The 22,208-nt window shown below is 46.3% G+C and overlaps 1 protein-coding gene across 1 annotated transcript in view; it reads left to right on the forward strand.

Annotated features, from left to right (window-relative positions):
• PAPPA2 (pappalysin 2) overlaps window positions 1-22,208 on the forward strand; it is a 221,825-nt gene that overhangs the window by 195,247 nt on the left and 4,370 nt on the right. The window lies entirely within an intron of this gene.

Below are 22,208 nucleotides of genomic sequence, written 5' to 3' on the forward strand. Positions count from 1 at the left end.
CTAGGTGATGTGTTATATTCTGGGTGCAGAATGTCTGCATGCAGATCTCAATGAAACTGATCAAAGGTGAGGGGTGGCAGGAGGGGATACCTGAGCAATAGTGATACTTATGGGTCTGTGATGATGTGGGACCTTTTGGAGGAAGGGCTTCATCTCTTGTTAAGATCTTAAGTCCTTTTTATTTTATGACAAGATGTGAGATAGATAGATAGATAGATAGATAGATAGATATATGGATGATAGATAAAAGTGTTCTAGCTCATCATATCTGTGCAGCTCCATTGCAGGTGGCACAACCATACTAGCACAACCATAAATTTGAGGATTCTTTATTCTAAAAGGTGAAGTGAAAACATATGTGTGTCTGAGAGACTCCAATGTAGAAGTCCCATGTTCCCTGTGGCAGCTAAACCAGGCTCAGGCCCTCCTGTGGGAAAGCAGGAAAGGGCACCTTCTCCAGGGGAAATGCTTCAAGGCCTCAGTGAGTCCGGCCCAGGAAGCTCTCTGAGGCTCAGGACTCCTACGTGAGGGCAGCAATACCCGAGCCTGCAGAGAACCAGGTGGGCGAGGCAGCTGGGGCCCCTGGCCAGAGTCTCAGGTCCCACCCAGGACTTTGGGGTCAGAAACCCTGGGGAGGGTATCTGGCAGCCAGTGTACAAAAGCCCTCCAGGTGGTTCCGATGCTCCTTCAGGCTTGAGACCTGCCACCCTAGAGTTTGAGGAAGATGGCCCAACAGTGATAGTTTTCAGGGACTTAAAGAACACACCAATACTAAGATCCCTCCTCTGATTCCAAACCTCTCCCTTTCTCTTCCCCTCAGCTGCCGAGGGAAACCTGTTCAGTCATTCTTTCCAGTCTGTTCTCATGGCTGCCTATAAGATTTATCTCTGTTACTGTGCTTTAGGAATGCCTTTGTATCATTAGTCACAGATTACTTCTAATAAATGCCCAGGACTTGAACTTCAAACTGTGACCAGATAGAATTGCTACTCATCTTTCAAAAAACACACATGCGAGTATGTCTTTATAAGTTCCTTATTAAAAGGAGAAAAACGATTCTGTTTAATGAGGTCTATAGACAGAAACCCCAATGTTCTATTACAAGTTGATTGCTTGGGCACGATGGGATTGTGAGGTTGTCTAACTTCTCCTGTTTTCCTTTATTTATATCTTGTCATGTAAATAATAGCCAATAATCAAACTTCTCTTCGCCATATTTCAGCTGTTTACAAATCAGATATAACAATCATGTCTTCCCTGCCTCTCAGAAGACGGGTCATATGGGCTTACTTTTCTCTTACTGTCTTGCCAAGTTCTTTAGTATCTGTGAGTGGAAAGGAGTAATTAAAAAGGGTTTAATCACAGTGGGAAGAGTAATGGCCTAGCAGCCACTAGTGGGGACAGCTATTCCACTTCTGGTCAGGGTAGTAGAGGTCCTTACAAATCTAAATCTAAATACGTGTTGGACGTGTTAAAATCCAGAGAAAATCTGAAAATGAGTTTAAGTTGGAGCTGTCTTTCAGGCCTACCAGCTGCCAAATTCCAGTCCCCTGGAGATCTGTTTGTGAACGTCGCTGCCAGTTCTGTGCAGTGCACACCAGACTGAAAATCTGGGCATGTGTGCAGGCTTGTCCAGGGTCCCATTCGGTGCAGGGCCGACTTCAGATCCTTCAGCTGGAATCTCTGAGAGCCCGGCTCCAAATGTTAATTAGGACAAGGTTTTCATTTTGAAAGCAAAAACCATTGTTTTCTTTCGCTGCTATTTTTCTTTTTTTTTAATGAAACATTAAAAGCACAGCCGTGCAAATTGGAAAACCTCATCTAGATGAACAACATTTGTGAGAATGTATGCTCATCTGAAACTCCCGTGGAGCCACACTGTGACATCCTGGTGGGCTTCCTTCCACAGGCTGCCTTCTGCTTCATTTGTCTTCTCAGCCTCCTGGGTGGGCCACTTTCTCACTCTGTTAATTCTCTTTATGACATGGCTTGTCCCTTTCTCTCCTCCCACCCCACCCTTTTTCTGATTTACTCTGTGCTTTTCCTTATTTTTCTGTTGTTTTGATTTTTCATGTCTAGCCTAGGCTTGCAGACAATTTAAATGCTACTTGCCTGCAAAATTGACATCACAGAAATGCAACTTTCTTTGACCTGCCTGACCTTCTAGATGCTTCCCAATCATTATGCTGAGGCTATACAATTAGCAGCGAGCAGATATAATTAGGTTATATCTAGAAATAATTCCATCCCTTTCTTCTTTTCATGGGGACTTTGGTCCACTAATACTTCTAAAATGTGTTTTCAACGCAGTCTGAGCATGACGCAGGATAGTCACTGAGACTGATCTTAAATTCCATGGGACATGGATTAGTCTGCCATTTACCATCATGGTCATTTGTATAATGCTTTTATTAAATAATCATATGGACAAGCACTTTCAAAAAGTTCATATACTTTGAATTGTTTCTAATTCATCCTACCGAAATAGATATTCCTTTAAGTGAAATTATTTTTTTAAATAATTGTTTGTTATAATGACTGAACTCTAGCAAAGTATTCTATTAAATCTCTTACACTTTATTTTTCAAAGTGTATAAAATATAGAGATTGGCAAAAGTAGGTTTACAGTTGTGAGTACATGAAACAATTTATTTTTGTATTATTATTTGTTAATGTGTTATTTTCCATACAAACGATTATAAACCTACTTTTGTCCACTCCTGTGTGTATGTATGTTTGTGTATCTATGTTTTGCCTCACCCACCAGAGAAGTAATGATAGAGAAAAGGGTGATACTCCCAAAAGATTGCAGTTATTTACTAATCACAGCAAACAGCGCGTGTAAGAAAGGGTACACATTTCAACCCCTGGCCAATGAATTTAAATCTCAGCTCCACTGATATTATTAGCTATATTTTTGCATAATATTTTTAAACTTAATTTTAATTGTATAAAAGTAATACATGAACCCAGTTTTAAAAAATCAGGTAGCACCTGTAGGTTTATTTGCAAGACTAGCAGTGCCTGCCCTCTGCTCTCTAAGCTCAGTACAAGGAGTGAGATGGGCAGTAACCTCGTGGAAAGCAGTGCCCCTGGAAAGACTTTTGATATAGGTGAGACTTGAATATAGTTATTGGCTGTGGGTAGTAATCTTGTTGAGAGACTGGAGACTCAAAGTGAAGGGAGTAGAAGAGGTTACAGATACTGTCGGCTCTGAGGCAGGTGGGAAGGCTAGAACGATGACTGGAGATAAGGTTTGTAGGGTAACAAGTGGAATTCAGTAGAATTCAAGGAATTCATGCGCAGTGGTTTCTCATTTCTCTGCGCCGACTTGTCCATTTCAGTTGCTTAGGACAACATCCTTGGTGTCATCTTCATTCCTCTCTTTCTCTTGCCCTCCACATCCAATTCATCAGCTAATCCCACTAGCTCGGTCTTTAAAAGATACCCACAATCCCACGACTTCACCACTTAACCTGTGTCACCTGCCACCTGGATTACCACAACAGTGTTGTAGCTGGTCTCATGAGACCCTGTCTATTCTCACGGTCTACTCTCAACACAACAGCCAAGTGGGTCCCCTTAAAATGTAGCTTAAATCCAAGCATCCCTCTGCTAAAGCCCTTGGGTGATTTCTCATTTCACTCGAAGCAAAAGTGAAAGTCCTTCCAGTTGGCTTACCCCACCCTCCCAAAGTCCCTGTCTGACCTTTTGACCCACAATGACAGCTATCCTTCCTCATTCTCTACCTATCCCCCAATACACAGTGCTGCCTTACACAGCCTGTTTATGTTTCTATAGAACTGTTATTTTCTAATCACTAAGTAAGTACTTGTTAGAGTTAATGTCTATTTCCCCCACTGGACGGAACTTTATTTTAGTCACTGTTCTATCTCAAGTCCTTGGGATAATGGTATATTGACTACCACATGGGAAATGCTCAGTAAATACTTCTGAGTGGATGAATGAGGTAGGACGGTCAGGGCAGCCCCACACTGCGGAGAGAACTGGCAGGAGGGTAACAGCCTGAAGAAGTAGCTTGATTACTGTGGGGGGAAAGAAACATTTTGCTAAATAGTGAAGAGTATAAAGATTACCAATAGACCCTGAGTTCTGTGACACGGTTAGGAGTTTTTTCTACTGACTGCTCTTTTGTGTCATTGCTGTGGAGTTAAGTGCGCAGTCAGTGTGACCAGGGCTGGGATTCCGGGCTGGGCAAGGTTGGGACTCCCTGGGTCCCTTCAGCTCTTTGAAGCTCTGAGGAGAGAAAGCTAGGCTCCATCTATTGCAGTGGTTCTCAACCTTCCTTATGCCGCGACCCTTTAATACAGTTCCTCATGTTGTGGTGACCCCAACCATAAAATTATTTTCGTTGCTACTTCATAACTGTAGTTTTGCTACTGTTATGAATCGTAATGTAAATATCTGATATGTAGGATGTATTTTCATTGTTACAAATTGAACATAATTAAAGCATAGTGATTAATCACAAAAACAATATGTAATTATATATGTGTTTTCCGTTGGTCTTAGGTGACCCCTGTGAAAGGGTCGTTCGACCCCCAAAGGGGTCTCGACCCACAGGTTGAGAACCGCTGATCTATTGCCTTTCTTCTCCCTGGTTATGTGACCATAGCCACAGTCACTAACTCCCATGGGAAAATGATATCTCCCTTGGTTGACTTTTAGGTTCTTTTGCTCACAAATGTGAGTGTATCTGTGAAAGCATTTGTAGACACTGAAATGCTACACACATGCACGGGGTTATCTTCATTATCATCATCCTTGTGTGAGAAGGCTTCTGAAGTGAGGCCAGCCTGAGGCGGGCGACACACCCTAAGCGCCCTCACCGGCATTCCCACCAAGGGAGTGGCCACGACCAGGGCACACAGCTGCCACAGGCCAGTGAGGGGCACAGGCCCCCCTCCCCTGTCCACCAGCCTGATTCCTTCCAGGCCTCAAGCTCCAAGCTGGTTTTCTGTGGCTCTTCTTGGAAAGGATCCACCTTTCCAAGCATAGGCACCCAACTGGACATCAGACCCCTGTTTAAAGTGTCACCCAACAGCTCAGATCTGAGGTTTGCTGACAGTATCCCAGCTCCAGCCCTACACTTGGGGTGACCTTGCTTCACAAGCTCCCCCATAAGAGAGGATACCCACTGTCCATAGAGATACAGGCCCTCCACCTCATTTGTCCTCTATTTCATTGAACAGAGTAATAAGAATATGAGAGAAAATGGGCTTTTGAATGCTTAACTGAACTGAAAAATAAATAAATAAATAAATAAAGCAAAACAGGCAAACAAAAGAAACCTTAGATTGTGCACCTCTTTTGTGAACAGACTCATTGCCTCTTCCTTATCTCAGAAGCCCTGCCCAGGAATCCTAAGTAAGCCTTTTGTTTCCCCAGTGGATTCTCCAGAGCCTTTTCAGTCTTATACCTTGTTTTCCCTCCTATGTAAGATCAGTAATGAGAACTTGGCAGGAGAAAGATTCAAATGGGTCAGGAGGCACTTGTGGCTTTTCTCCGGCTTGTTTTCCATAGCCCCTTCAAGCCTGCGACATACCTCTCAAGACAAAGCTGGCGGCAGATCTAACCCCGGTGAGAGGCCGAGGCCCGAGCAGACTTCCTGCAGCACAGTGCCTGGGTTTCCTTCCACACACATGCACCCACACATGCACACACAGCCCGCACCCGGATCCTCATCGAGAACAGATGTTGCTGCCCCCTGTGCCAGCCACGTGTCCTTCATGGCATTTTCTTCTGCTAAGCTCCTGGCAACCATGTTTTTTTTTCTTCTCCCCTCCCTCGGCCTCCTACCCTCCCCTTCCCTACCTCCTACACCCACCGCATGTACAAATTTCCGCCTGATTCATGCTGGGCCAGCCTTAGATTTTTGTTGTTGTTATTGTTATTGCAAACATTAGATGCTTCCAAGCTGGAAAAAAATGAAAAGAAAAAAGAAAAAGAAACCACAGCAACCCCCAAAGAAAACATGTTCTAACCCAGGAATGTACAATACTTCATGCATGGGAAGCATCTTCCCGCCTCTTCAAGCTTAGCTACAGAATCTAGGGCTCCAAATTCCAACACATGAAAAAACAAATCCATGCAGCTTTTTTTGGGTCTGAGCCTCATAACATTTCTCAAGCAAAAGGCTTGCTGCTCCCCCCAATGGCTAGGGTTTGTAGACGCCCCATAGCCTTCTCTCCCAGCTTACACCATGGTTATTAAACCATGTCACTCCTTCAGGTCCATTTATTCATTTCTTCACTTAAAGTAATATTTTCTGAATGCCTACTATGTGTCAAGATTACAAAAATGAGTAAGGAGTTCCCAGCACAGAGTATGCAATAGAGGTAAAAAGTTAAATTACTACCCAATGAATATTGATACAAAGATATTACCTAAGTGGCATGAGAACATAGAGAATTCATCAGATAACTTGCTTTACGCTCATGGAGAAGATCGTATAGAGGGGAACCGTGTGAAGTGGACTTTGAAGAATGAAGAGGAGTATATGGAAAGGCAAAGATGTGATGTGGAGGGAAATGGCAAGATGCAGTCATCAAGTTTTTCTGTAATAACACTGCCTAACAAGTGATCCCTAACTAGCGATATCTTTTAATAACTATTTATTCCTCATATGCATTTGTAGACTGACTAAAGTGGTTCTGCTGTAGATTGGGTTGAGATATGCTCCATGTGCCTGCAAAAGCACGCCAGTGCTTTCCAAACTTCTGGTCAAATATAGCATCTGTCACACATGCTCACAGTCCACTGGTCAAGGCAGACCACACGGCTAAGTCCAAAGTTTGTAGGAAGGGGAATCACGGTCTGCTGATAGTGAAGTAATGGCAAAGGAAGAGAGAGTAAAAGGAACTGTGGACATAAAATAATACCTGCCAGTTAGCCTTCTTAGTCACAAACCTCTGCTATATTTATATTCACTCCACTTCACCCTAAGTCACTCCAAAAGTCTTATCCAGGTGTCACATTAGGCTTGAAATCTGGAAAACTGTGATTTACATCAGGTTGCAATGTAGCTTCTCTTAATCTGGAGTACTAAAGTTAATCTGGAGTATTTACATAATCTGGTGTACTAAAATTCCACTTTCTCAGCTTTCCTTATACCCAGTGGGCAATGTGGAGCCGAATAAGACAACTATAATAAATATTCCCTTTCAAGGAGAAATATGAGAGGCATGTAACAGTCACTGGTCCACAACAATTCTGAAATCCCTCTGAGGAAATTTACAAAAACTGCTCCTCTGAGAGTAGGTAGGGAGTGCTTCTCATTTAATAGTTTTGGATCAATCCCTGGGTATAGCTCCTAAGTCCATTGTTCTTCATGGCTCTTGGTTCTGCTCTCTTGAAAGTTCTTTCTTTTCCATTATCTTCTTAGGGTCACAAAAAGAGCATCAGAGACAATCTCCCTCTTGGAAGCTAAGTAATTTTCTCAGCCTGCTTTCTCCTGGTAATAGAGGGGACCAAAATTCTTCTTATAGGAAGTCCATTTTCATCCAAGCTGATGATAACTTTTGGCAGTTCAACTCTCACAAGCTTTATGTATTTATGTATTTATTTATTTAACTTAAGTCAAATCCATGTTACAAGGGCTGTCCTCACATGTCTTTTCAAGATGTTTCTCTCTCTCTCCCCCTCTCCCTCGACCCCCCCCCCCCTTTTCTCTCTGTCTCTCTCGTTAATTACAGGTATTCTGCGTTTATGAGGCGGCTCTGGGACAAAGTCCTTAGTCTCTTTTCTATGAGTCACTTTGTTCAACTGCAAGGCTCCCTCAGGTGCCACTTTAATTTCGTTAGAAGTCTTAACAAATCATGTAATGGTCCACCCCTTGATTTGGTCATTGCCTGCAGTTAGGTCTTAACTTCAGTCTTAGAAGGACTTTCCAACAGAGAGCATTCCTCAGTGTTATCTCTTGCTGGTTGGGGGTGAGGAACAGCCTTGTGTTTTGGCTCCACAAATCCTGGATTCCTAGTGCTCAGATTCCCTGCTGGTTCTGCTGGCAAAGCAGCAGCTTTTTCTGTGCTCCCCTCTTTATCAAGTGAAGGTAGTAACCACCAGCTCAACCTAGTAAATTCTTCTTTAAATCTCTTTATCCAAAGCCAATAGGCCATTAAGTAAATTTTCTGACCTGCAAGTTTTAAAGTTAACATTGTAAGTGCCCTCACAACTACAGGAAACATTTAATCAAATGTCTTGGCACTGCATAAAGAGCTATTTCATTTTTACAGCTTCCCAAAACAGTTCCCTTGCTTCCTGATACACCATGCTAGTACCAGTGTTTTAGGTGTTTATTATGGCAGCACCCCACTTCTGATACCAATTTCTGTACTACTCAAGTGTTGCCATTTTACTGTCATAGAGCAAACAACCCACACCACTGGTGGCAAATCACAGAAAATATTACTGGTCTGCTCAGTTAAATGGATCCGGGGAACATGAACAAGTGTGGCAGGATTTTAAGGTTAAGAGCTAAGCTTGGGGTAGGTCACTCAGGCTCTTATGTGCCAAGATAACGAGTTTGGACTTTATTCCATAGTCAGTGTTGATCCAATGGAGGCTTCTAAATAGACTGAAGTAATCACAAATTAACCCTGAAATCTCAGTGACTTAACATGAGAGAGGATGGATTTCTCCCTCATAAAACATCTGGGGTCTCTAGAATGCCCATCCATCTGGTTCATCTTATTTCTCTGTCTTTTCAAGATGTGGTCTCCATAGTTACCTCCAAAGATGCAGAGACAACAGAGAGAGAAAGGCTAGTAACACTTGAATCCCTTGGACCAGAAATAACACATCCTTCCTGCTTGCCTTCCCATTTACCAGAACATGGTCACATGGCCTCAAGCCACTTCAGTGAGTCAGGGGAACGAGATATCAGGTGAGCAGTAAATACCCATGCCACAGAGAAAAGATGATAAGACTTATATTTTAGGAAGAAAATCATGGCGGCAAATTTGGCCTGTGAAAGTCCTTATCATCTCTCACCTGAACTTTATAAAGTAACTGAACTGAGAAAGTGGAAAGAGAAGAGATAGAGAGGCTCAGTGTGAAACTTTCTGCAGTAGAATGGTGAATATATGGATGTTGGTTATGATGACAAGAGAGGAGGTGAAGATGAAGTTAACTGGGTTGGAGGGGGGAATGGATGATACTCTGGGCTTCCATCTCAGTAATATCTCAGTTTGCTGTGAGATACGTTCAGCCAACAATTTATCAGCAATGAGAAGAGCTTGCTCTTATCTCTGCAGTTAGAAGTGTGTGCTGTTTGTGTTTTGTTGGTGTACATATTTTGAATGTCCAGTTAAACCAGCTTCTAGAGATTAGGAAGCATATTTAATTCTGTATTTATACCCACCCCCCATAATCTAGTTTAATATTAAACATTTATAAATAGTCCATTAATATTCAAATTTGGCTAAGTGATGCTCATTTTATTCTCTTCTTTTGGCTGCTCCTGGCATATTGTTTGGAAAACATATTATGCATTGAATATGACATACTGGGGTTCAGAAGTAGTTAACTACTTTATTTTTTAATGAGAGAAACCAAGTAGTAAATGGAATATGCATTATCTAGATGTGAAAGATCCCGAACAAGAGGAGAAATCCCCTCCCCAAAGTCCTCTCCCTTGTGTGCTGGTTTGGAAGTTTAAAATGCTTAAGTTTAATTTTCACCTCTATTGCTCATTCTCCAAGTGTCCTTGGGCCATGGCCCTTGGTCTCATTTTCCCCATCAGTGGAATGTGGATAATCATATTAACCTGCCTCACCAGGCGATGTGAGCACTAATTAAAAATGAGATTAGATTCAACTGAAATCTTTCTAATGGGAGGCATATGAAACGTGGTGGTGCATGTCTGCAGAGCTGTGAGGTTTCCGAAAACCATCTAGCCTTGGAACCACCTCTGCTCCTGATAATACTGCAGCCGAGTCGATAGTGCCTGCAGCCTGCCTGGCTTGCTGGCCGTGCTCACCTGTCTTGGTTTCATGCCTGTGTGCCCATCCAGAATTGCCAATAACCGAATAGCAGAAGCTGGTGATCTTTTTACTTCTTTGGGCTCCCTGCTTCCTGGTTGTCCCCCCTCTTAACTCCTTTCACAATCCCTCTTTTCAGACAGGATCTCTGGGAATTCTTTGGGTTGACAAGTCAGTAAAAATAACTAAATTAATAAGTTCACCAAATAAGGCATGTGTGTTAGACAGTGTAGCCTGCTATAACCAAATACCATAGATTGAGTGGCTTCGACAGCAGACATTTATTCCACTCAGTTCTGGAGGCTGGGAAGTCCCAGATTAAGGTGTGGGTAGGTTTTGTTTCCTGTTGAGGGCTCTCTTCCTGGTGTGCAGATGGCCACCTTCTCACTGTGTCTTCACAAGACAGAGAAAGAGAGGAAGTTCTGGTGTCTCTTCTTAGAAAGGCATTAATCACATCATGAGGCCCTACCCTCATGAAATCTTCTAATTACCTCCAAAGGGCCCCTCCTTTAAATACCAATATTTTGGGAGTTGGGGCTTCAACATATGCATTTAGGAGCAACCCCATTCAGTCGTAACAACATGTGTTTTGCTTTGCTTATGCTCACTTCACCTGGGCGGGAAATATCCTGATACACAGAGCTGCGTTTCTCAATTTTGTTTAATGAGTGGCTACCTCCACTATGTGATTTTGGAGGTGCTGCCCTTATGTATCCCCCAAATACTGATCTGGCCTATGTGGCTGACAAAATCCCCAACTTTCCACAATTCAAGTCACTTTTTTGCCTTAATATTTATCTTTTATTTAGTTGCAGATACATATTTTTCATTGACCCCTCAGTATGTCAGCTGCTTTCCCTAAGGGCAGGAGAATGCAGATGCTATGGTAGGATGGATACATTGCTTAGGGGTGTGGTCAGAGGGAGCAGAGTCCAGCATGGGGGTGGGGCTAATGGGAAGAATAAAAAGGAGACCAGGGACTAAGGACAGACTTTGACACACATTGCTGCTATAGCTCACTGTCAATACTAGAACAGAAGAGAGGTGTTTGGTATTTTAGAAAACTTTGCTCAGCTATTTTGCAGTCATTCTGTCCCCATAGTTGGTGAACGGTGAGATCCTTGGGATTTCTGGTGATAGTTATGAGAGAGGAAGAATGACTAGGGAGGGCTACTTCTGGGAGGGCTACTGTCAATCTTCCCTGACAGGGAGCCATCAGTACCCAAAGTATCAGGCTCAGTGCACTCAGGAAACAAAGGAATTTCTCCTGGTTTCACAGTATACTTAATAACTTTATTGAGTGTCCATTGTGTGCCAGGTGCCTACTACGAGGCATTAATCCCATTATTATCATTCGCTTTTTACTGATGAGGAAACTGAGGGGCTGCGTTTATGTCCAAATGTGGGACTAGGGTATGAACCCAGGCGGTCTGAGTCCAAAGTCCCTGGGCTGAAACTGGTAGGAAGATTAAAAACAAACAAACAACACATGAACCAGGAATGCAGGGCTTTTAGAAAACTCACCAGAGAGATGACCAGGAGATGCTGGCCACCTTTTAGGATACCTCCCTGGGCTTTGCAAGCTTTAAGCCAGAGCAATTGGAGAAAGAGGAGGCGTGCCCATGAACCCTGCTCTGCCAGGATTGGAAACCGAGGAGATGAGACCAGGGAACATGTTGTGAAACATGCAGCCGCTCGGTGGATGAGTGAGTAAGATACACAGACAAGCATCCCGTAGATAAAGGAAATGTAAACGAGACACTTGCACGGAGAATGGGTTCCATATGGATGCAAGTGAGACTGGATGGACTGACCAATTAACAGAACACAGAACAGCCTGGCTGACAACCCAGGATGGCGTGACAGGTTGAGGACGAGAACCACAATAATCATCCCCACAACTGGCGCTGTTCATAGACACAGGCACTGAACATCAGACCGAGGCTAAAAGCAACAAGACTGTTGGCAAGAGAATCTTCTAGAATAAACATGACACCTCCCTCCTGCCATTCCTCAACTCAGCTGGTGCTGGAAGTGACTGGGGGTGATAAAATAGTCATGTCTAAGTTGTGGGGAAAGCCTGGCAGACATCAGACAGGAGCGAAAATGCATGGACCTTCGAGCCTGTGTTTATGTGGAAAAGGCGAATGTGTACAGTGTCTCCCTGTGAGGTAGGGCAGCGTCTGCTGACGGCTCGGGCTCTGTTGCCCGTGACCCAGTCCTTAGGTTTCGGAAGGATTCTTTCTAGCTATTTTTTTTAATGAGACAATTTTTTGAGAAAAGCCAACTGTCATAGACAGACTTTCATCTCCGTCGGTCTGTACCCAAATATGACCATTCACCAAGTCCTGATCGTTTTCCTTCACAATCCCCCTCCTGTCTGCCTTTTCCTTTTCTATATTACAACCAGCCAGTTCTGTTCTTCTCGGTTCAGACCTGCTTGAGGTCAGCTTCCACCTGCTCTGGGTCCCTCCCTTTCTCTCTTGAACATTCCTCGCTGTTCCCAGATCCAACCTTTGAAGCTTGGCTTTTATCATCTTCTGCTCAAAAAAACAAACAAACAAAAAACCACCACCAAAACAACCACCTTCCATCGCTCCCCATTGTCTCTAGAATAAGGACTAGATTCCTCCGGTCCGGATGGAGATTTTGACCTAGTTCCAAACTTGGCCCATTAATCCTCAAGGCAGAAAACCACAGGTATATTCTCTTTTGCATCTGAAATCTTGGTTTGGATGTGCTCTCCTGCTGGAATTTTTCTCCCCACTTCTCTGCCCAAATCCTGTCCATCCTCACAGATGAAGCCTAATCACACATACGTCATAAAGCCTTCAAACTGTCTCAGCCCCTTTCCTAGTCTGACCCCCTGTAGCTCTTAGCGGTGCCATCTACTACGTTGGGAATGAGTTCTCCTTGGCCTGTGGTTTCTGCCCTGTTGTCTCAAACACTGTTCAGATGCTGCCTTATTTGGTGCTGATGCTGCCGAGCCTCTGAGACAGACCTTGTCACGTGCAGAGCCTACTGTGCTGCCTTGTACAGGAGTCACATTAACTTCAGGTCCATCAGAGATCCCCGGGCTCCAGCCCCAGCCCAGGCCGGGCCGTGGGATTGCTTTAAAGTTAAGTATCCTCGATGGTACATCTCTCATGGCTGTCTGATACTGACTTTTCCTCAGACGGAAAGTGCCTACGGCATGCTCATGGTTTTAAGGAGCGTTTGGACCAGGTGCACAGTGCTGAGAACTGGAGCTAATGCTGAAGGCATCTAACCGTCCATGTTGGGGTGGGCACAGTGCAGGCCTGAGCATTGGGCGGTGGCTCTACATCTTTTCTTCAGGCAGATTCCGGAACAGCTTTGGGACTTGTTTTTTCTCATCTGTAAAATGGGCGTGATAACAAAACTTACCTCCCTGGGTTATTGTGAGATATATCCCATGAACACTTGTGAAAACTCGAAGCAGTGTCAATGCAGATCTACCCCAAGTTGAAACCTCTCTGTAAAGAGCCGGGTGTGGTATCAGAACAGCGAAAGGCTTTGTGAACCACTGATTTCCTAAAACAGCTCTTCCCACTCTGGGAGTCTAGAAATTTCTCCTGGAAATTTCTCTGTGTGTACTTGATTGCTGAGGAAGAAAACAAGGTAGGGGTGGGGGTTGAAAGGAAGAAAGAGGGAAAGAATGAGAGAGAATGGGGTAGGGGAAAAATAGGCGGCTCAGCAAACAGCAGGAGGGCCAAGAAAAATATTTAATCCAAACAATGAATATTGTCATTTCCTCCCACAGTCTGCATTCCCAGTCATCTTCCATGGGCAGGCCTGGGAGCCAAGACATGCCGAGCTGCCTGGCATGAGTGTGTGTATGGCGGGGGTGAGGGGTGGCGGTGAGCACGTGTGGCCGGGCTGCTCTGGCCTGCCTCAGCCTCCCAGGAACTGCGGGCTGGCCAGGGAACTGGGAGACGGGGACAGAGACAGAGGGGAGTAGAGGCTGGATGCCCAGCCCACCTGCAGCCACGGGCTTCTCCTCCCTTCCTCCTTGTGGCGGGTTTTGCACCTCTGACTCCTGCTTCCTCATGCCTTGTCTCCTCCCCCTCCCAGAGCTGTGTGAGCTTGGGAAAAGCACATGCAGCCTGATACTCCTGTCGTGTGGGGCATGGGCCTGGCAGAGGCCCAGAGAGGAGGACCTGGGTGAGCGACCCCCAGCAGAGGGGCTGGCGGCCAGGCAGCAGGTCCCACCTGCTCGCAAGGTGCCGGTGGCTCAGTTTCATTCTCCTGCATCTTTATGCTGGGTTCTCGAAGAGTCTAAGTTAGCGAACCTGTACCTGGAAGTTACGCTAAGCTATTTGCAGGTGACGTTTTAGAGAGAATAATGCATAGTGAGAACAGATACCTGGGGAGGCCAGGGGACAAGACAGAGGAAAGGCAGGAGTGGAAAGCAAGAAATAGTCTGCATCCTTCGTTTATAAAGTCAACTGGGGGCCCACAAGTCTCACTAAATACTCACTAGTCATCTATGATGTCGTGTCAGGCACTGCGCCTCCTGGGGGCCTACCGAGGGAAGTAAATGGGAAGCGTGAGGGAACACAGAGGAAGTGCCTCTGATCCCATGGCCCCTGCCGGGTTCAAGCCTCTGTTGTTCAAAGTTTCTACCTCTGACCTGAAATGCAGTAGGCTGGCTCCAGTTAGCTGGTGAGGAGGCAGAAAATTCCAGGAACAAGCAGCAGTTAATCCATTCCTCTTTGAAAGAAGCCAAATGCCATGCGGCAAGAGTGTGTTGCAAGAGCTTGCGGCCACCTGTGCCACTCCTGCCATGAAAACAAGAACAAAATCAGGAGGATTAACAGCTCCCCAGTTTTGCAATGGAGAGTATGAAGTCTGAGAGAGAAGGTCATTGTTGGGAGCCCAGCGCCAGGCCACAGGGGGACTGCTGCCAAGGTCACCAGACGGCATCTTGGGAAGCTTTGCTCCCACCTTCTGTGGTTCCAGAAGGAGGGAGGTTGGTGCTGCCATGAAATCAGAGTTTGACAGCAAAGGGATGGGAATCTCGGGCTTTGTAAAATCTGGCCGAGCTGACCACGAGGGGTCAGCTGCTCCAGAGAAAAGGGGAAGCCTGGGGGCTGTCGTCAGACTCGTGGAGGAGGAAAAAAGGGTTCTGAGGTTTTTGTTTATTTAGGACCCAGAGTTGGGGTTTGATGCTCCAGGGCCAGGCATTGACCTTGAGAGCGATTCTGAAGATGTGCCGAAAAAGTAAAGGGTGGCAGGGAGTGGGGCACTGGGTCCTTCACAGTCTTGTGCAGTTTTGGTAAAAGGGTGGGCGGGGGGGATAAGAGCAAGGGCACAGAGCATGGTACCCTAGGTGACACCTCTGACCCACAGCAGTGGCTGGCAACAGTGGCGTTTCTCAGTGGCACAGCTCACAGATTTGCAGGAGGGTTGTGTCCTTTTGTTTCTAAGCCCCCAAGGGAGCGTGACAAGGGCCCACGGAGGGGTGTTTCCTTCTGGCTGTCATCTGAGAAGCAGGGCTCTTGCGTTGAGCTGACCTTTTTTGGATAAATGCAGCCTCACGTGAGCATCCTCTGCCCCGTCTTCACGCTTGGGGATCTGACCCCCCTTTGGGAGGATGAGAAGGTCCGGGGCCACATTGGGTCAAGAGGAGAGGCTGTGTGGGGAAGCAGGTTGGGTGTGTGTGTGAGTCAGGTGGAAAGTCTGCTCTGCGGGTCTTTATTTGCAGCCGAATGAAAGGGGCTGCTGGGAGGTTGCTCTTGGCTGGAGAGCGAGCCCCAGCCAGCCTCTCACCTTCCTGTTTTCCCCGCGCACGAAAGGGCAGAGGTGTCAGTGACGGCTGGGGATTTTCAGAGGCTAAGACACCCACGTCTCCACGATGGTTTGAGGAAAGACACAGGGGCCAGGAGCCAGCCAGGCCTTTCCCACTGTTTTCCTAAGTCCCAGGCCATTTCCCTCGTCTCCTGACACACCTCCGTGACTCAGATGGGCACCTTTCTGGTGAAATGAATGGGGCAGGAGGCTCGCAGGGACAGGAGCATCCATGGCGTTAACTCTGAATGCTGGTGGTGGAATCCTGATGTGTTTTTTTTTTTTACCAGAGTCTCTATGGAGGGAACTCGGGCACCCGCCCACAATTGCAAAAGCACAGGCCGTGTTCCTAGCACCTCCATGAAACGGATTCATTGAATGTTTACTGTGGGCTGAGTGTTTAACCTCCATTTGCTCATTTATCCCTTGCAACAGCCCTACAAGGCGGGTGTTCTACTCATCCACAGATGAAGGTACTGCTGCCTAAAGAAGCCAGGAACTTGTTCAGAGTCTAACGGGCGGTGAAGGAAGCCGCAACCTGGGCACAGGTTTACCTAACACTACCTCCCAGGCTCTCAGTCACTATACTAAGCAGCCTAATCATTTTCCAGAGCTATTCAACTCTGGGCACCTTGAAGCAGATGAAAATAGTGCAGGTGAAAAAAGTCATCTGACCTTACTTTGTTTGCTTTTATTTGTTTGATTTCAATTCATCCCAGCTGTTTCTCCTGGGGGAGATTAGTGTTTGCACCATTTTCTGATGTCTCGTCTGAGACTGTGCTTTGGTTTTGGTGGCAGATAAGATAAGCTGGTTATCACCAGACTTCTCTGTAAAGGTACACACATGCTTTTCTTCTTCTGAGGGTCTGGTGGCTTCCACAGGCAGAGGGTGAAGCTCACATGGACCAGTAAAGCACAATAGACCATCAGACTAGAGTCCAGGGGTGGGCAAACTTTTTGACTCGAGGGCCACAATGGGTTCTTAAACTGGACCGGAGGGCCGGAACAAAAGCATGGATGGAGTGTTTGTGTAAACTAATATAAATTCAAAGTAAACATCATTACATAAAAGGGTACGGTCTTTTTTTTTTTTAGTTTTATTCATTTCAAACGGGCCGGATCCGGCCCGCGGGCCGTAGTTTGCCCACGGCTGGACTAGACCCAAGTCTCAGGGCCACCACACAAGGCTGCTTCCCTCTGCCCATGCACCAGAATGTGTACCTTCATTCCCTTTCTCCAGCCTAGGCAGCGTTGCCATCTGACTGTGCCATGCACGTCAGCCCTCACAGCAGGGTCTTCTCCCAACACTAACTGAGTCACGTAGAAGTTCCCCACCCTGCAGAGGCCCCACACCAAGGCCCCTATTCCTGGTTGGCTATTAAGACCCAGCCACCTGATGACAGGTATCTGCAGACATCCCCGGGACAGCCATGGTTCCACACCTTGTCTTCTCTGGTTTTCAGCTGCTTCTTGTTTTTGGCCCCCGCTACTTTCCCTTCCCTCATCATCCCAGCTGCACAACCGAGAGAGTCATGTTAAATTCAACGCAACATGTTGGGGTTATTTATAAAAGGAGAACTTTTAGATGGTAGGTTCTACTCTCTCTTCCCACTCAGAAATGAACAAACGCCAATACTACACCTGGTAAGATAAATATATATATAATCTATCTCAACCCCAGTGTCTGACTATGGAGTCTAGGTTATACTAAGAAAAGAAACAGAAAAGGACTTGTGCCCTTGCCAGCTGGACCTGTCTCTGAGTTATGTGATTCTTATAAAGCAGCAGGCCCAGTAAGCTTTCTAGAGCCAAGGAATATGAAAAGGAGGACCTGGCCGTTAGGTATGCGTAGGAAATGTAGGTAGCCACCATCATATTGGTTTATTTGTTGAGAACCTACTGTGTGTTGGCACTGAACTAGTCTCTGGGACTAAGAAGAAACTAGACGCCGGGCCCTTGATTCAGAGGGTTGAGTTCTACAAGGCGGATGTGCATGAAAGGTACCGGAGTAACACAGGCAGGGAGAGCGCTCTGTGTCCGGGAAGCGGGGAAGGTTTTCCAGAGGAGGCTGAATGGAAGGAACTCTTCCTGCTCAGTCCATCTCCAGGTGGCTGTCTGTTTTAGTTTTACATTTCCCAAGAAGACTGTCGCAAACCCACAAACATGAGCTCATTGGCACCTTCCACCCAAGGGGTGCACCTGGGAGGAGTGGCAGGATTTTGTTTCCTCTTTCCTCAGGTGCCTGCAGTGAGCAGAGACACTCCTGGCTGTAGCATTCTGGGGCCAGAAACAAACATTTCTGCGTTGCAGGCCTCTGCTGATGGGAGGGGAGCGAGGTGCTGCTTCCTTGGGGGGGAAATCAGCCTCTTGGCTAATGTGGGCCGACCCAGCCCCAAGATGAGAAGGAGTCCCAGTGCCAGGGCGCTTGCTGGGGGCAAACTTGGACCCACCACTGAGAAAATCGGAAGTGAGGTTGTGGGGGCCCAGGGGAATTGGGATTATATACCTGTGACGCTTTCTCGCTTTCGTGTTGGATGTCTGGCTTTACTTCATGATTAATGCCTTTGCACCTAAGTCCTTGTTATAGAGGTGCCAAGGGAATTTACCTCGCCCTGCATTCCCAATCAACAAAAGACTAATGAAATCATCACATCATGGGAGCCTGGTCTTGTAGAAGGAGCATCAGGTCAAGAATCAGGACATTTGGGCTCAGTTCCCAGGGCTGCCACCAACTGGCCTTGCAAGCAGGACATGACCCCTTTTTAAGGCTCCATTTCATCATTAGTAAAATGGGAATTTTGTACCTAAATGGTCTTCAAGGCTCCACTAAGCCTTAGAATTTCATGTATCTATGGTCCTTAAAACAACAAAATAAGCGAATAGCATTGTGGTTGTCAAGGGTCCCTGAGTGGCCTCAAGGCTTCCCGAGTTTTGGCCCTGAGATGCTGAGTGCCTTGTCATGGAGCCCAGGCAGTGTGGACATGGTAGGCAGATCTACGCAGCAAAAGGAGAATGAGAATCAGGCCAGAGGTCACCATTCAAGGGAAGGGTCAGAGGAAAAGAGAATTAGCACACACAGAAAGTAGTATGCTTTTACACAGAGCTTGTATCTGCAACAGAGGCCCCCTTGGGCACAGCCTCAGAGCTGCTGTGCACAGCAGGCGTCTCCTGTGCCTGGTGCAGCCCAATCAATGAGGAGATGGGTGTGGGGCTGATCTGTCATTCACATCACTGGAGGGTTTTGATGGGAGTTGGTGTGGGTGAAAGAAAACATGTTAGGCCCCAGGCAAAAACTTGATCACATCTTCTCCTGGTCCACAACCCTCCTCAAGATGCTTAATCAGGATTCTGCCCATGCCTTCCCTAAGGGATACAGTCACTTCTGGCTGAGAGCCCAGCCTGTCGGTTAGAAGATCTGAAGTCTAAACTAACCTTTCTAACACATCCATGTGGCCTGACTTCTGCTGCAAGCTGTAGAAGAAAAATGTCCTTAGTCTGATTCAAGTCATGAAGGTATTATCAGCCAGTCAGTCAGTCGATGGAAATCTTCCCGGGGCAGGCCCTGCGCTAGGCAGTCTGGGACCACCCACCTCTCTGTCTTCTCCCTCTTCGTCCCCTGACAGTTTTCTCGGGCTCCTCTTCCTCTCTCATCCAGTCCTGTGTGTCCTCCGCAAGGGCTACTGTAGAGCCAGCCCCTGAGAGCTCATGCCAACACCACCACCCCAATTCTGGACTAGGAGCGTCTCCCCTGCCACCTCTGTGCTAGCACTCACCGTGTGAGTGAGCCATACCTGCTCACCATGGGGTCTGCCAGGCCGGAGCCATGTTTTATTTGTTCATTTACATTTTCCTGTCACAGTGCCTGGCACCTGTTGGTGTGGGATAAAGAATGTTGACTGATCCCATGAGTGACTACAACCATGGACAACAGACAAGGTCACCATCTCTATGGTTAACTCCCCAGCAAAACCTTAAACAGTTTATCCCCAGATAACATACATAACATGAGAAATGGTCTTTACTTTTGAGAAGTTTCCAAAGCAGTATAGGTAAGGTAGACTGAGCGCCTTCCTCTTCGTATTCCTTCACTTACACGTAGCCATTTATTTGGCCACCACATCTGCCTGGAACACAACTTGCACAGAGAGGCTGGCAGGAAAGGCCTTCCAGGAACAACTACAATAGGGCCCATCCAGCTCGTAGGTCATAAGAAGAACAACCCAGACTCTCAGACTCAGCCATTCACTTAAAGTATGATTCTAAGAAGCCAGAGTCAGGCCTAGGGTGTGTGTGTGTGTGTGTGTGTGTGTGTGTGTGTGTACAGGTTCTCTTTTCTTTTGTCAAAAATGGTTAAAATGAAAATGTGGCTTCTAAAGGAATGAGGCCCAGGTATTTGAAAAATACACTTTGTTTCCTGGTGTGGCGGGAGGAATGGGGCGTAGGTGTCGTGGTGCCACCGGTGGTCACACTGAGCAGAGGCACCGAGCCACGCACCCTCCCTTGGGAAAGCTTCTTTCGGGAAGGAGTGCCACCCCAGGTCGGACACCTTTCTGGGACTGAGACTTAGATCTCCTGTCTCCATCCAGTCTACAGAGGCTTAAAAACTTGGGATCAATTAGTCATTTTCCCTTCCCACTTTTTCCATTGTCAGCTTCCCAGGACCGTGTTGCCATGGGAGCCTCTGTTTGTTTCGGGCGGAGAAGTTGTCTTTGGCAGGTTTGGGAAGGAACAGTTATTCCTAATAGGTATATAGTAAATTAAACACTCGGGTCTTTCCAACCTTTTCTCTGCATTTCTGCTCCTTCTTACGAATTCCCATCTCTTCTCAGACGACCCTCTAAGACAGGGGTCCTCAAACTTTTTAAACAGGGGGCCAGTTCACTGTCCCTCAGACCGTTGGAGGGCCCGACTATAGTTTAAAAAAAAACTATGAACAAATTCCTATGCACACTGCACATATCTTATTTTGAAGTAAAAAAACAAAATGGGAACAAATACAATATTTGTATTTGCATGTGGCCTCTGCTCTAAGAGCAGAGTTTGAGCAGCAGCTTGTAGGAAGCCTGTCTGGGTCGTGGCAGTGGAAGTGCAGTGGGACCTAGAAGGTTACCCAGACCACTTCTCTCTCAGTGTGTCTTCCCTCATGTTCTTGAGGTGAGAAGCCATGCTTGGGGAGCATGTAGGAAATAAAGATTTCCCGGCATCCTTTATTCATCCATCCAACTGCTAACGTTGTCCATGCTGCCACCATACTTAATTGTGTGGGAAATGTATTTTGGGTGGTCTCTTTTATAGACAATTGGATGAAAAAGAAAGGAGGAACCGATGATGTTGTGCCAATGAGTCAGTCAGGGTTGGAGGAAAAGGAACAGATGTCACGTTATATGAGGAAATAAACTCCAAACACTTGAAAAAGAAAAACTTGGGGGGGGGAATCTCAATAGATGTATCTGGCCCTCCAGGGAGGACCTCTGGACGTCACTAGGTGTTAGGATGCACTATTACTTGGCTGCAGTGGGAGACCCAGATTCTGATGGTGTAGCTATTCCCTGTTCTCCAGAGCCAGAGGCCTTGGCTTCATGTCAAAGACAGATGCTCCTCTTGGAACCTTTGTCTCTTAAGCCCGGCGAGGCCTGTGTTGAAAACAGAATTCATTTTCACTTCCTGCTCGCTGCCGACATTATTGTGCAGCTGTGCGACAGCTGTTGAGTTCCACCCCACAAGTAGCAGCTTTTTAGTGATCAGCAAAGGGGTACACATCTGGAATGATGCTCAAGTGACCTCAGGACCCCGTAGAGTAAATCAAAACACTGAAGTAATATCTTGGATGAGCTCGTTCTGACGTAACTCAATTGCTAAAAATTATTTAATGGCCTTTTTTAAAAATTTGAGTTTAGTGATCTGTCTCATCAAAGCACAGCAAAATAGAGAATAGTCCTTCTATTTGACATTTAAGGAGGGTGGGGGAGAGAAAGTGATGTGAACATGTAAACTGGAAGGTGGCCTCAGGACTCAGGCGTCTATTGACTGTCTTGTGGTCCAAAGAATTTGACCACGAGATGTTTCCTGAGGCTTTGCATTTGGCCATCACTCAGGATGGAGAGAGCTAATGTGATTGGGTGGGTGGGCTGGCTGCCTCGCCCTCCAGGATGCCGTGGGCCACCATTGCCCTCAGGAGTGGTTCTAGAGAAACAATGCATTGGGCCACTGAGCTATTTTTTTTTAACCGCTTGTTGCTATTCTTATCACACATTCCCTTTTGGGTGAAACACTCCATTAACTCTGGTTTGGCCTGGGCCCCTTTCCCATGTTAGTTCCTGTGAACTCGCAGCAGGAGAGGAGTGAAGGGAAACGGTTTAGCTTTCTCTGCTCCAACCCTATGTCTAGCTGCTGCACACA

Source organism: Myotis lucifugus, unplaced genomic scaffold, assembly GCF_000147115.1.
Source record: "Myotis lucifugus unplaced genomic scaffold, Myoluc2.0 scaffold_54, whole genome shotgun sequence".
In the NCBI taxonomy this organism is placed as follows: Eukaryota; Metazoa; Chordata; class Mammalia; order Chiroptera; family Vespertilionidae; genus Myotis; species Myotis lucifugus.